Raw genomic sequence first — 14,341 nt, forward strand, 5'->3', positions numbered from 1 at the left:
TTCCTTTTCTTTTACATCATTTTTTCAACAGGAAAAGCAGAGTAAACATTTTTCCATTTTGATCTCTACAACTTTGCATTCTGTTGTAATGCTATTATAATAAACATATTTTTTATTGTATAACTACAACAAAGCAATTACTTTGAGACGAGTTTGTTATACTGGACTTCCATTAGTCAAAATTCAGAACAAAGTTACGATCAGCAATAAAGAAACTGACTAACGGTACCATTTTGAAATCACAGGGGCACATAAATATGGTTATAATATTGTTGATCTTGTAAGTGGTATCAGCACCTTATGTCATATCCTAATATTAGGATATGATGCACTTTGACTATTATACTTAATGAATAATTTACTAGCCCCTGTGGTCTAACCTAGTTAATTCAAAATAATTTTTGTCCAAAGAGATCTTTGAAATTTTGATTTTGATATACATAGAGGTAATTAACAGTTTTTAAAGCTACTAAGACATTATATTTCACTGTTGACTTCTATTTTCAACAATGAAATCTGAAGTAGATGTATTTGTTGCTTGAATGGAAGTTGAAATCACTGTAACCTTCCTGCAAGTATCCTTTTTGGTCAATATGTGATGTAACTAAGACAATTTGAAATGATAATAGTAAAAAACAAAGAAATTTAATCTGTTCATGTATTGCATATTTATTTTTACATCTATATTATATTAAAGGAACACATGAATATATTTTCAGTTTTAGGATATAAATAATGCTGCAGCCTTTGCAACCAATTTTCAAATTCTTGCAAATAATGCCTGAAAATATCAGGCAATGTAAAACCTCACACATTTTTAGCATCAAATTGTTCTTAACTGTAAATGTATGCATTTATAATACATTTACATAGACGGAATTTGAAGCAATACCTTTACGAGTGCTTAAGTTAACTTGCCATCAAGAAAGTCTTTAAATACTTATTAAATGTAAACATCAACAATATGGAATTATCAATGATAAGCATCACTGTAAATATCCTGCATATTTGAAACAAATAGAAATCACAGACAAGGATAACATCACAATTGTACTACGGTTAAATAACATGTTATGCACAGTTTTGTAGTCACAAGGTTATTGTATTTCCATGTAATATTTTTTTTTTTTTTTTTTTTTTATAATTTACATTTTATTCAGTTTTTTTCATCAATACATGTAAAGTACACAAGATATAGCTGTGATCAATGATCATCATACATACATCATCATATATATTTTACTCTTTCTCATGTGTGTAATCATACATATACCCTTACACTATGCATAGCTTTTTCTCATGCTGTATAGATTATCAATATACATACACAAAACACTCTTCTTACTTGCTTAGATTCTTTCCTGGTCATTAAACTTGCATTCACATACCCACAGTACTTTCTAATTGTTTAAGTACATATGTATAACATTTTATCTATCCATACATTTACATTAACATTTAATATGATATGTAATATTTCTGTTATTGTTGAATTGTGTAAATGTTGCATTTTGCGCTGTCAAATTTCTGCTTATATAACACTGCTGTTAAGAATAGCAATATTTTGTTTAGCTCAAGTCTACAACATTATTTAGTTAAACATATAGAAGGTAAATTGATATGTACCTCATTCTTGTAACATGATCTTAACATGCCATTCAATTTTTGATATTTGTTATTCCTATTGTGGAAATTGGCCTAAATACATACAATTCAGAAATTAACAAAAAGAGATATGTCATGGATTACATGCATATTGGTACACATGTCTTTCAATAAAATGTTCAATTCACAGAATGTAATATGTAATAATTACATACTTATTACAGAATTATAGCTGCAATATCATTAATTGGAAATTAATAATAATCATGTAGATTCTTCTCAAGCAATTAACAATGATTTTCACTCCGGCCAAGAATAAATTATTTCCATGATAAAATTGAACTCCTTTTGCTGCTAGTTGATAAATTGTCTCGTAGAATTTTCTATTATTTATGTTAGGTCATTGTTCAGTCTCACAAGGGTAGAATTGTTGACTTGTCAAGTTTGTGGTTCCAGTTCATTAATCTTTCTTATCTGGAAGAAAAGAAATAGTTTTCAATGAGTCAAATATGCATCATTATAAACACATTAGTTTCCTATTGTTGCTATCACTTTGTGAAAGTCTGGGAATGTCTTGCAAATGCATCAAACAATTGCTCAAATATATTACTTTTAGCAACATTTTATTTATACATTAAAATTAACATGTAAGTTCGGAAAAAAAAAGTTTTGTAATACTTACCAATATAGAATTTTCCTTATGAATTTTAAAGGGGATTTATCTATTCATGTTGTTGTCAAGTCATGTACCATTCTCCAAAACAAGTATTTGTGCTGAAATGAAAGAAGATGAATTGTTAGAATGAAATGACTGTTAGTATCATTTATTATGATATCTTTAATGAATTGTTAACATACCTTAAAACAAGTGATATGCAGTGCTAAAAAAATATCAATTTGTAGTATACTTTAACATATCTTTTATTATTGTCTACTTTCCATGATAAAAGTATCCTAAATGACATTGTAAAACAGATGTTTCCCTCGCATGCAAATTAATATTAGCTTATATGGACTATATCTACCTTGAGACCTTGTCTCTGCAGTGCCACTTGTTGATATGGCAAGATATGATGACATCTGGCGGCTAAAATATCTAGACATCTCTTGATCTGTGATCTTTCCGAGGATAAATTTCCTCAATGGTGAAAGGATTCCATAGTTCCATGGTCCTTTCCTTCAGTAATGCTGGGTCGCATCACCAGTAGTTGAATTATGGACCAGGTTATCTGATCATGTGAAGGTGGTTGTTTGCCACCTTCGTATATTGATCTGCCGAACTGTTCAAGCATCATGCTCTCAGGTTTCTGGATCTGTTAAAAGATGAAAAACACTGCACTGATAGGACAATAAATATTTCCAAAGCCAAAGGTAGCTAGCACTTTAGTTATACTGAAACACTAAGACAGAGGGTTGCCGGTTGGTAGAATGCAAGAGAAACACATTTTCACTTTGATCTGAGCAAAACTTTTAACAAACATATGCACTATTTGAACATCATAAAACAGGGTTCACATGCATATAAACACATAAAAATGTATCATTATATGATGATAGTGGTATTCAGATTAATGGAGTTCGTCGAGTATCGTAAGGTTTGAGGTGGAAATTTTACGACACCATGATAAACCAAAGTATAAAGGTAGCTGATCAGTAAAACATGCAAAAAAAATCATAGACAGCTCGTTAAAATCGTTCCCTTGTATGTGGTTGTCACTCATATCATTTCAAATTTTAAATGTCTAGGCGAATTGAAGAGCGCACAAGCACTACGTAGTAATCTAAATCTTCAGATGAGCATGATTTGTAAAGAAAATAATTGACATGAAAACATAACAGCACAGATCTAGAGAGGCCTCGCGATCATAAGCCAGTTTGCCTTTGAAGGCTATTATTTATATGAGAATTGTTTACACATCAAGGAATAAAATAATAAATTCTAATCGATCATTGATTGGTTTAAATAAAACTGATGAGGACCACAGGGGCCCGTAACTACTGTTTATATTATGATATATATTTTCAGTCAATGGGTATACGTATGTTATATCCAGTCCCAATACTGTGATATATAACGTACCCAGTGATTGAAAATATATCTTATAATTAATATATACAGTAGTTACGGGCCCCTGTGATTGGGCCATGAATTTCAATCGATTCCCAACACTAGGTATATATATGTCAGCTTTCTGTTGGTCAATATTGTTCATGACATATATCAGTCTATCTAGATGTACGGTACATTAGATCCATCTTTCAACTATCATTTTAGTGCCAATCATTATCACTGATCAGTTATTAGAATCATATTTGAATTTTGATAAGATAATGATAATCATAAGGATTAATTGAATAAGATTGGACAGGTTTTTTTGTGTGTTTTTAACCTGTTTTGTATTTTGTTAGCCAAATAACACACCTTTTTGCTCAGGTATAATCGTAAATCAAACATTATATGGACTAATTTTAAATTCACATCATGATTTAATTACAATCTCAATATCTGGTTATAAGAATATAAATTTCATCTCTGAAAAACATGAAAACATGACATAGTAGCCTGAAGATGTCTTAAATATGAAAGTACACCACAAATTAAATGTCATTTGAAAATTTGATGGTCTATTATTATATAAACTTTAATCTTGAGTTCTGCTTCAATTAGCCAGATTATCATTCTGACAAAAAAAATCTCAAGCACAATAATTTCAAATGAATGAATGATGCATTCACATTCATCAAATAGATGCAGTTTACATTTCTCCAAAAATAAATATGATTTAACATTTGTAAATTCTAGTACAGGACTAAAAATAACCAATGAATAACACAATAAGATTCCAGTGAGGTGGTTAAAATCAAAACTAATTTGTCCCTGGAAACAAGATGGGGGTTAACTGGCAAACTATTTAAATTCTAGCTAAAGATAGAATAGGCTACTGGGATGCTGTAGTCATGAACGAACATACAGTAGTCATGATTTGGGCAAAATTTAATTCTTAGCTAAGCATCTAGACTGGCCAACAGACCCTAAGTTGCTGATAAGACTTTCTCAGCAGAGTTCTTTACTAGATTATCTCCCCCTAGTTTAAAACTTAGGATCAGGCATGTAGTAGAGACAAAAATAATCAAGCCAATTTTTTGTTTGTTTAATATTCTAGAGACTGGTGGCCAGTCTACTAAGCATCTCATGAAACTAGATATATGTTTCTGATGAAACACATTATTTCCACATAAAAAAAACAACACTATCATGAAGCATTTGCCAGTAGTTCCAGCCATTCGGAAATCTGGATTCACAACAGAATATGTACACAATCACGACTACTGTTCCGTAACGACTACTGGTTGGGTCCAAGTTAAGTAGTATGCGTACATTGTAGGCACGTTGATTAGTCGAGAGTTAATGTCGACAAATCGGCGTTAATTTAGATGACAAATGTCGTCAAAGCGAGCACCTGCACTTATCAATCGTCTTTCAGTCGAATCCTATCAGAACTGGGCAAATGTCAAAAAATTATCGTCATTAACTTACATAACGTTAGATACTGTGATAGATCTAGCTGAATGTTGATAAACAGCATCAGTCAACGGTACCTCAGTCAACTGTCAATAACTTTGGATGTTGAAAATGTGCGATAAAATGGATCTCGCAAAAGTATTATTAATGAAATACAATATCCAGGCATGTAAAATATGGTACACAAAATGTTTTCTAATACATTACTTACATTTTTAGCAGTCGATGATGCAAATAAAAGTGATGTTAGTGGATATTTCGTCCGGGTCGAAGGTGGAAGAATCTTGCAGCGAAGACATCCGGAACTCCTCGGGGAATAAACATAGATTCTCGTGATAACACCCGATGAGTTCGGGATGGCAGCGAAGACTGATTAAAATTAATACGCGATGGCAAATTAGTTATTAACATGTACGAATTTATTATACGCATTAGGCTACCCGATTAACACTTTTACCATTTAATTTATTATGTAATTTGATTTTTCCGTAATTCTTCTCCGTGCACAATAATAATGTTGCATGTGCAGAACACTGAACTATATTTCAGGTAACGATATGACTGTAATACGGTCTAGCTAGTATAAGGTTTCCGTTGAAATATATTAAATACGCATTTTTCACATTACGATGCTAATCTGCATTCAATAAAATACAGCAAACACTTATTGTTGTTTTATTGATTTTATTTACTTATTTAACGCAATCAATAAAATGATTAGTAAAGCAGTAATTGGAAGACAGCATTTTGATTGGTTTGAAAGGAATGAACGGAAATTTATGAATGGAAGTTTATGAATGAAATGGTTCGCAAAATTACCGCTAGATGTCGTTGTGGGGCAAGTCCTACTACGGTATATTCGTCTTACAAATCGGGTCAAACCAGACGGCATAAACCCAAGCGCTATGCTATAGCGCTGTGTTAAAAATCATACTTTACAGTACATGGTACGATATACGAGAAGGGTGGCCAAAGCTCACAGACTCAAAGTTTCTAACCTGCCTACCTTAAGCGGCGATAAAAAACACATTTCTAGCACATCTTCATAAAAACGGTTACTACCGTTGGAAAGAGCGATAATTTTCCTTTCAAAATCATCCTACACATCTATACAAAGTGCCGTCACAAAGACGATTTAAGCCCCATTATGACAAACATTACTCTGCATTTGTAGATTTTTGACAATTATTTAATTAAGATTCATACTGTCTGTAGGATATATACATGTAATATGCGTGAGCGAGGCCTCCACTGCAATCTCATTGGCCGGATTAAAAATCTGTCTTCTTGGGAGGCATCGTATAGTAATCACTAGTTTATCTTTGGCGTCAACTACGCACTAGAGACGCATCGATAAAGGGGAAATTTTTATATCTATATATAGATTTCACCATTAGTATTCAAACACATACACACTGTATATGTAGAAGAGAGACTTTTTATCGTTTTTTTTTTTATCTAGACCTCTAAAATGTCTAAAAATGATCTTGGGGCACTCTTCTTGTTGGTCCATGATTATATAATCTATAACTAATTTTCAGAAACCTGTGTTCTCCATTGACTACAGTGCACAGCCCATCAGGGAAGTTCAATGTAAATGTCATGGTTGAATGAGTTTTACCTGTGTTCTTTTGTTAGCACCATAGTAACCTGTTTTAGTTTGTGACTTTTACCAAAATTAAATCAATGAAGTTTGTCCCATTTAAAAATGTACTAAGTTATGTTTGTAATGGTGCCATGACATATGCATAAAATTGCCCATACCTGTAAATGTGAGTCGTATAGTTCAACCCATTCTATAAAGATTTAATTTGCAGGTCCAATCAGGATGAAATTTAGTTGTTTTGGAAGCTTTCCGATCAAAAATGACTAGACAGATTGTTTCTAGAATGATATTGTCAAATGGCATGGCATCCAAGAAATAGTTTCATTATTTGTGCTATAAAATTGAATCTTCTAAGTAAAAAAAAAAAAAATGAAAGAAAGTAAAAAAAGTACTAAATGGCAGGTGTAAAATTGATGATAGGAGAAATTTATTTTTAAGAATTCAATACTACTGTAGTTTTGTACAATAAGAAATAAATCTTGGCATTTTGGAGTTCCTTCCAGTTTGGACTTTTGAGGATTCCTTGGATCACCAAGGTCTGTAAAATAAGAGACAAATACTAAAATCTTGGATATTGTTGGGAAGCCTATTCTAATATTTCCTATGATGTTATATGTCAAATGATTTTATAACACATTCAGCATTTTCCTTGTTAATTTGATGTTAATGAAAAAAATATCCATTCTTAATGACTATTGTCATCAAGGTTCCTGGGACCACAGTTCTCAGTTAACAAGTATCGTTTGGCAGCAGAGAAAGACAAGAGGCGTACTTTTACTATGACAAAATGTCTTATAATTATAGGAATCAGTGTCTGTCCATCGCTAGAAGACTTACATAAATTTCACCACGTGATTTTTGCGAATCTAAATGGTCAATTGGTCTACTTTTAACAAGTTTTGTAACCATTCATTTTGTAAAAACAGCAAGTTGATTGATATAACATTGTATCCGAACTTCAAATTCAAAACCGGGATAAAACTGTTAGCCTCACCATTAGACCTTGAATTGTTTGCTTACACTTTCTTAACCTTCAGGATTGTTTTACAAAATTACTTACTGAATTATTTCTACAAACATTTTTTTTTATTTTCAAATCCCCATACCTCTGATGAGTATATTAAAACTGTCATTACAGAGTGAATCAAATATTTTCAGTTTAAGATGAACAGGAAGAGATACATTCCTTTATTTCTTATTAAATTAGCAAATCACCGATTTAATTGTTTGTTCAGCAGGTTTTTTTCCTTTCTTTAAAATACGCTACCATTATAAAATTATGTTCTGTACCTAGACATGTAAACAATTCTTATATATCTTAATTCTGTATTCCATAATCATCAACTGGCAAGTGTTGTCCGGGTACCGATTTTACGTCGCTGAGAATATCACAATTTTTATCTTTCTGATTATTAAGTTCTAATTTACATGTTATGCAATATTGTTAAAATTCATGATAACATTTGTTGTAGACCAATCATATATTTCTGATATCATAACAGTTTGTTGTTGGCAAATAATGATGATAAACAGTTTGGGGATACATCCCCATTTTCATATACCGTAAAAAACTAGTATAATTTGCGGCAGTGGTACTTTTTAGGGTTAAAAAATGCCTTAAAAAAAATCTACTATCAGTATATTTTGCGCATCAAAAAATGGGGAAATACAATGGTTCCATGGCAAGTTTCCCATAACCGCATGTATGAAGGTGACAATTTCAGTGGCAAATTATTCCCCATAAACGCGCGCGCGCGCTCAACTTGCACCAAAAAGTGTTGTATTTAGAAGAAATAACATATGAAAAAACCGCATTGTGGTTGCTTTTCTTTTATTGACCACCGTAAACTGAAACTGAAATATCTAGCAGATGGTCCAAAAACATCGGCTGTCTGCGTCCGCCGTACTCCGTTGTAAATGTCAATGTTTTTGGAGATATTACACGGATGAATAGTAATCTGAATTATTTGAAAAGAGAAGAATTGTATTTTACCTTGGCCACAATAAGTAATTTAGTGTGTTTGAGATTCATATTCAATAAACAACAGTAATCTAGCTAGCAGATACGTTGGTTAGCTTGCAACAAATCACAAGTTTGGATGCACTATGTTGTCGAGATTTGTAAGACAAAATATTGCTATTCCACCAGGTAAGATTCTAAGTCATAAAGTTAGATTGTTAATTGGAAAGGGGGATAATAAAAGATACAGGATAATATATTTGTAGCGGGGGGATCAAGACTGGGTTGATTATCGGTGATCAGGTAGCTCCAGTACGGAAAAGAAGAGATACATTTTCTTCTCTCTCCTGTTACAGAATTGGCACCCAACTAAATAACCAAACGGTTGTGGTGTTTGAAAGGGTCTCGTATGTATTCAAAAAAAGTAGGGGTGGAGTGTAGCGGGACTGGACTGGGTCGATTATCGACGACGACAAGGTAGAGCACGGTAGAGCACTTAGCTAGTGTTCGGAGAGTCCCGGGATCGAAATCCCGGTCTTGCCGCTACATTTTCTCCTCTCCTGTTACATATGGTACCATACTGTGCATGTAGATATTCAAGGTAAATCAACAATGTTCGCTGATCTTGCAGAATTGCCTTACAGTGTTATAATGAATGCAGTAAATGTATGTCTCATTGGTGTGATTGATTTAAAGGCAGTTCATGTGGTGGCCGAAAAAAAAGGTAAAATTAATACATTGATAGCCAAGGCGGGAAAACACATAAGACGACCTGTGTTATACAAATTAATGTTTAATTGATTTTCATTAAATTGTCTCGAAGGTGATGATTAGTGTGTTATGAACGATAAGCTTAAAATGTTTTTTGACAAAAAATATACCAGCTAATGTCATATTGTGTTTTAAATTTAAATTATCTTTTATTTATTCATTTCATTTCATTTCAAGCATGTACATGTCATAGAATATAAACAAATGTCAGGTATATGCTTAAATCATATTACAGTTAAATTCACAATAAGGAATTTGAAGATGATGATAGTAAATTTTTTCGGATTGATAATTATTACAATATTAAGCTTCCACAGTTGAAAATTACTTCTTTTTGTTCACACAATTCTTCTCCTAGACTGATTTCCAGTTGAAATGATACATGCATGCTGACATTCTGTAAAACATAAGGAAACAATAAATGTGTTAACAGAGTAATTACTGAAAGGCTAATATCATATAATTAAACATTTTAATCATAAATACCAATACCAGCATAGAGGAAATATTATTGAAGTTTAATTCCCGCTGTTCTTCAGTCCTCCTGTTCTTACATGTAAGAGTTTTTGTCCTTCATAAATTGTTTGTAATATAGTAGTTGTTATAGAATGTGCACAAAGAAGTATAAATATACACACATATGCATGGGTACAGTGGTAAATTAATAAGTTATACAGAAAATGATGTTGCTGATCATGAAAAGCGTAAAGTCTATTTTGTTGAGTGAAAAGTTAAAAAAACTAACATTGTTCACACCCTAAGATGTAATCGCACTAAAAACAGTGATCATGTGGGCTTTTGTGCGATTGCAATTTCTAAGACTGTGCCAGGTGGTAGAGATTAGTTAGTTCCGTTCGAGTGATCACACAATGCAAGTGAGAGTCGGGAATATGTTTATGTAAGTTTTGATTGCTAATCTCTGATGCTTGTTGGTAAAACTATATAACTCAGGATAATTGCTAAACAATTAACAATTTAATTTCTCTACATTTGTTACAGATTGAAACAGCTTTTTAAGTGCCGTTTTACGGAAGAATTATGAAAAAGAAATCGGCATTTTCGTCGATCTAGTAGTCCAAAAAATATCACTTCGAGTTATATGAACATTCCATATATGATTTATGTCATTCGGCCAAAAATTTACTTCGTATTACCTAGTTTAATGAATATGCTGTATGTATATGATCAGAACGTCAAGCTCCTGTGGTGAAAATAACTAAAATGTTTTAAAAGTATGGTTTAGTGGTAATCTCTGAACGTACTTTAGTATATGGATATAATCTGATATTTATACATGTGCTTATAAAATTATCGATAATTATGGATGTGGTAAATATTCATACCTTATTAACTGCCGTTAGTTTTAAGATTACGCCACCTTTGACATTTACAAAATGTTCACCGTCTGTCACGAACTATTTTATCAGTAGACCAAATTTGTCCAAAATTTTGTTAGAGTTGTCTTTCTTCCATTGTAGTTCCGGATGAACGCCATGTGCCATAACACAGCCGTGATAAATGCATTTCCATTTCGCCATGAAATGTATTTGCTCCGTGACAAATTTGATTCAAATTACAAAATTCATTAAGGTATCAATTTTGATGTTCGAGGTGAAATATTGATTTCATTTTTTTTCCATTGCGGGATAACTGTCACTAATAGGGAGTAAACGACTGGGGGAACCAGCTTCGAAGCGAAGCATTTTTGGGACGAAACGTCTTCATTCATTGTAAACACCATTTTTGGGAACGAAAGTCTAGATACTTTGTAAATAATTCAGGTGAAAATTTTCAAACAGAAGATCTTTTGGATAGTGTATATAGTAAGGATATAAAAGCCGTAATATACTATTCCTATTTCAACGTTACAGATACGCTTATATCAGTAACTTTCATATTCAAAATTTGCTATTTAAAATTCCCGGTAAAATCAAAGTTGTTGAATACACTGCCGCTAGGAGCGCTAGTATCTGCGAGCAATTTCTAAGCCAATCATATTGAGGAAATTGACTGTAAGAGAATTTTGCAACCAGGATCACAATGGCGAGGTGATCCTCGCCAAAAAAGGAAGTGGGCCAGCGGCCATCTTGGAAAACCAAAGTCTTAATGAAAATGTTTGCATGTTGTTCGGCATTAATTTAAACCCCTATAGACCAATTTTCATTGAGATTGGAGACCGAAATCTGAAAACAGGAAGTGGGCCAGCTAACATTAAGAAAATTTGCCCTTTTGGGGCCCCACACCTCAGCCCCTAGGGGTCGGACCAGACTCATATATATAAAATACGATTGTCCTTCCCCAATGATGTTTCACACCAAATATGGATGAAATCCATCCAAGGATGAAGGACAAGTAGGATTTTAAAGCTTAAATTAAGAATATTTCCCCTTTTTAGGCCCCGTCCCTCTGCCCCTAGGGGTCGGACCAGGCTCATTTATATAAAACATGAATGTCCTTCCCCAATGATGTTTCACACCAAATATGGATGAAATCCATCCAAGGATGAAAGAGGAGTAGGATTTTAAAGCTTAAATTAAGAAAATTTGCCCTTTTGGGGCCCCACCCCTCAGCCCCTAGGGGTCGGACCAGGCTCATTTATATAAAATATGATTGTCCTTCCCCAATGATATTTTACACCAAATATAGATGAAATTCATTCAAGGATGAAGGAGAAGTAGGATTTTAAAGCTTAAATAAAGAAAATTTCCTCTTTTGGAGCCCCGCCCCTCAGCCCCTAGGGGTCGGACCAGGCTCATTTTTATAAAATATGAATGTCCATCCCCAACGATGTTTTACACCAAATATGGATGAAATCCATCCAAGGATGAAAGAGGAGTAGGATTTTAAAGCTTAAATTAAGAAAATTTGCCCTTTTGGGGCCCCACCCCTCAGCCCCTAGGGGTCGGACAAGGCTCATTTATATAAAATATGATTGTCCATCCCCAATGATGTTTCACACCAAATATGGATGAAATCCATCCAAGGATGAAGGACAAGTAGGATTTTAAAGCTTAAATTAAGAATATTTCCCCTTTTTAGGCCCCGTCCCTCTGCCCCTAGGGGTCGGACCAGGCTCATTTATATAAAACATGAATGTCCTTCCCCAATGATGTTTCACACCAAATATGGATGAAATCCATCCAAGGATGAAAGAGGAGTAGGATTTTAAAGCTTAAATTAAGAAAATTTGCCCTTTTGGGGCCCCACCCCTCAGCCCCTAGGGGTTGGACAAGGCTCATTTATATAAAATATGATTGTCCATCCCCAATGATGTTTCACACCAAATATGGATGAAATCCATCCAAGGATGAAGGAGGAGTAGGATTTTAAAGCTAAAATTAAGAAAATTTGCCCTTTCGGGGCCCCACCCCTCAGCCCCTAGGGGTCGGACCAGGCTCATTTATATAAAATATGATTGTCCTTCCCCAATGATATTTTACACCAAATATAGATGAAATTCATTCAAGGATGAAGGAGAAGTAGGATTTTAAAGCTTAAATAAAGAAAATTTCCTCTTTTGGAGCCCCGCCCCTCAGCCCCTAGGGGTCGGACCAGGCTCATTTTTATAAAATATGAATGTCCATCCCCAACGATGTTTTACACCAAATATGGATGAAATCCATCCAAGGATGAAAGAGGAGTAGGATTTTAAAGCTTAAATTAAGAAAATTTGCCCTTTTGGGGCCCCACCCCTCAGCCCCTAGGGGTCGGACAAGGCTCATTTATATAAAATATGATTGTCCATCCCCAATGATGTTTCACACCAAATATGGATGAAATCCATCCAAGGATGAAGGAGGAGTAGGATTTTAAAGCTAAAATTATGAAAATTTGCCCTTTTGGGGCCCCACCCCTCAGCCCCCAGGGGTCGGACCAGGCTCATTTATATAAAATATGATTGTCCTTCCCCAACGATGTTTCACACCAAATATGGATGAAATCCATTCAAGGATGAAGGAGGAGTAGGATTTTAAAGCTAAAATTAAGAAAATTTGCCCTTTTTTGGGCCCCATCCCTCAGCCCCTAGGGGTCGGACCAGGCTCATTTATATAAAATATGAATGTCCTTCCCCAATGATGTTTCACACCAAATATGGATGAAATCCATCCAAGGATGAAAGAGGAGTAGGATTTTAAAGCTAAAATTAAGAAAATTTGCCCTTTTGGGGCCCCACCCCTCAGCCCCTAGGGGTCGGACAAGGCTCATTTATATAAAATATGATTGTCCATCCCCAATGATGTTTCACACCAAATATGGATGAAATCCATCCAAGGATGAAGGAGGAGTAGGATTTTAAAGCTAAAATTAAGAAAATTTGCCCTTTTGGGGCCCCACCCCTCAGCCCCAAGGGGTCGGACCAGGCTCATTTATATAAAATATGATTGTCCTTCCCCAATGATGATTCACACCAAATATGGATGTAATCCGCTTTAGGGTTAAGGAGGAGTAGGCTTTTGTATAAATAGTCTTACGCACGACGCACGGCGCACGGCGCACGGCGGACGGCGGACGGCGCACGGCGCACGGCGCACGACGACGGACGAAACACGATGACAATAGGTCATACCTGACCTTCTTATGTATACCTCTCTGATCTTTAAGCTATCACACATGCATGTTTATGGAGGCCATATAGAAGTTTAAGCCAGACAAAATGTAATGTGTTAATAGTGACAGAAAGCTGGTCAGGTCAGATGACCTCAAAAGGGAAAAAATGTTTTAAAAAATAATCTTGGGCTCGCCCAAGGGGAAATTTTATCTCCATTTATGTTTTCGTTTTATGTAAATGATTTTGAGAATGATTTATTTATTAATAACAGTATTAAGCCATATCTTTTTGGTGAACTAAGCTTGTTTTTATTGATGTATGCAGATG

At 34.2% G+C, this 14,341-nt stretch overlaps 1 long non-coding RNA gene across 1 annotated transcript; it reads right to left on the minus strand.

The window, feature by feature from the left end:
* Nucleotides 1-1,259: 1,259 nt before the first annotated feature.
* On the minus strand, nucleotides 1,260-6,060 carry LOC138313759 (uncharacterized). The gene is made up of 4 exons (XR_011207254.1): nucleotides 5,340-6,060; nucleotides 2,631-2,918; nucleotides 2,288-2,379; nucleotides 1,260-2,079 (listed from the first exon to the last, which is right to left on the minus strand). It is a non-coding gene; the product is annotated as an uncharacterized lncRNA (long non-coding RNA).
* Between the last annotated feature and the right edge of the window lie 8,281 nt (nucleotides 6,061-14,341).

This window comes from Argopecten irradians, unplaced genomic scaffold, assembly GCF_041381155.1.
Source record: "Argopecten irradians isolate NY unplaced genomic scaffold, Ai_NY scaffold_0899, whole genome shotgun sequence".
Classification (NCBI taxonomy): Eukaryota; Metazoa; Mollusca; class Bivalvia; order Pectinida; family Pectinidae; genus Argopecten; species Argopecten irradians.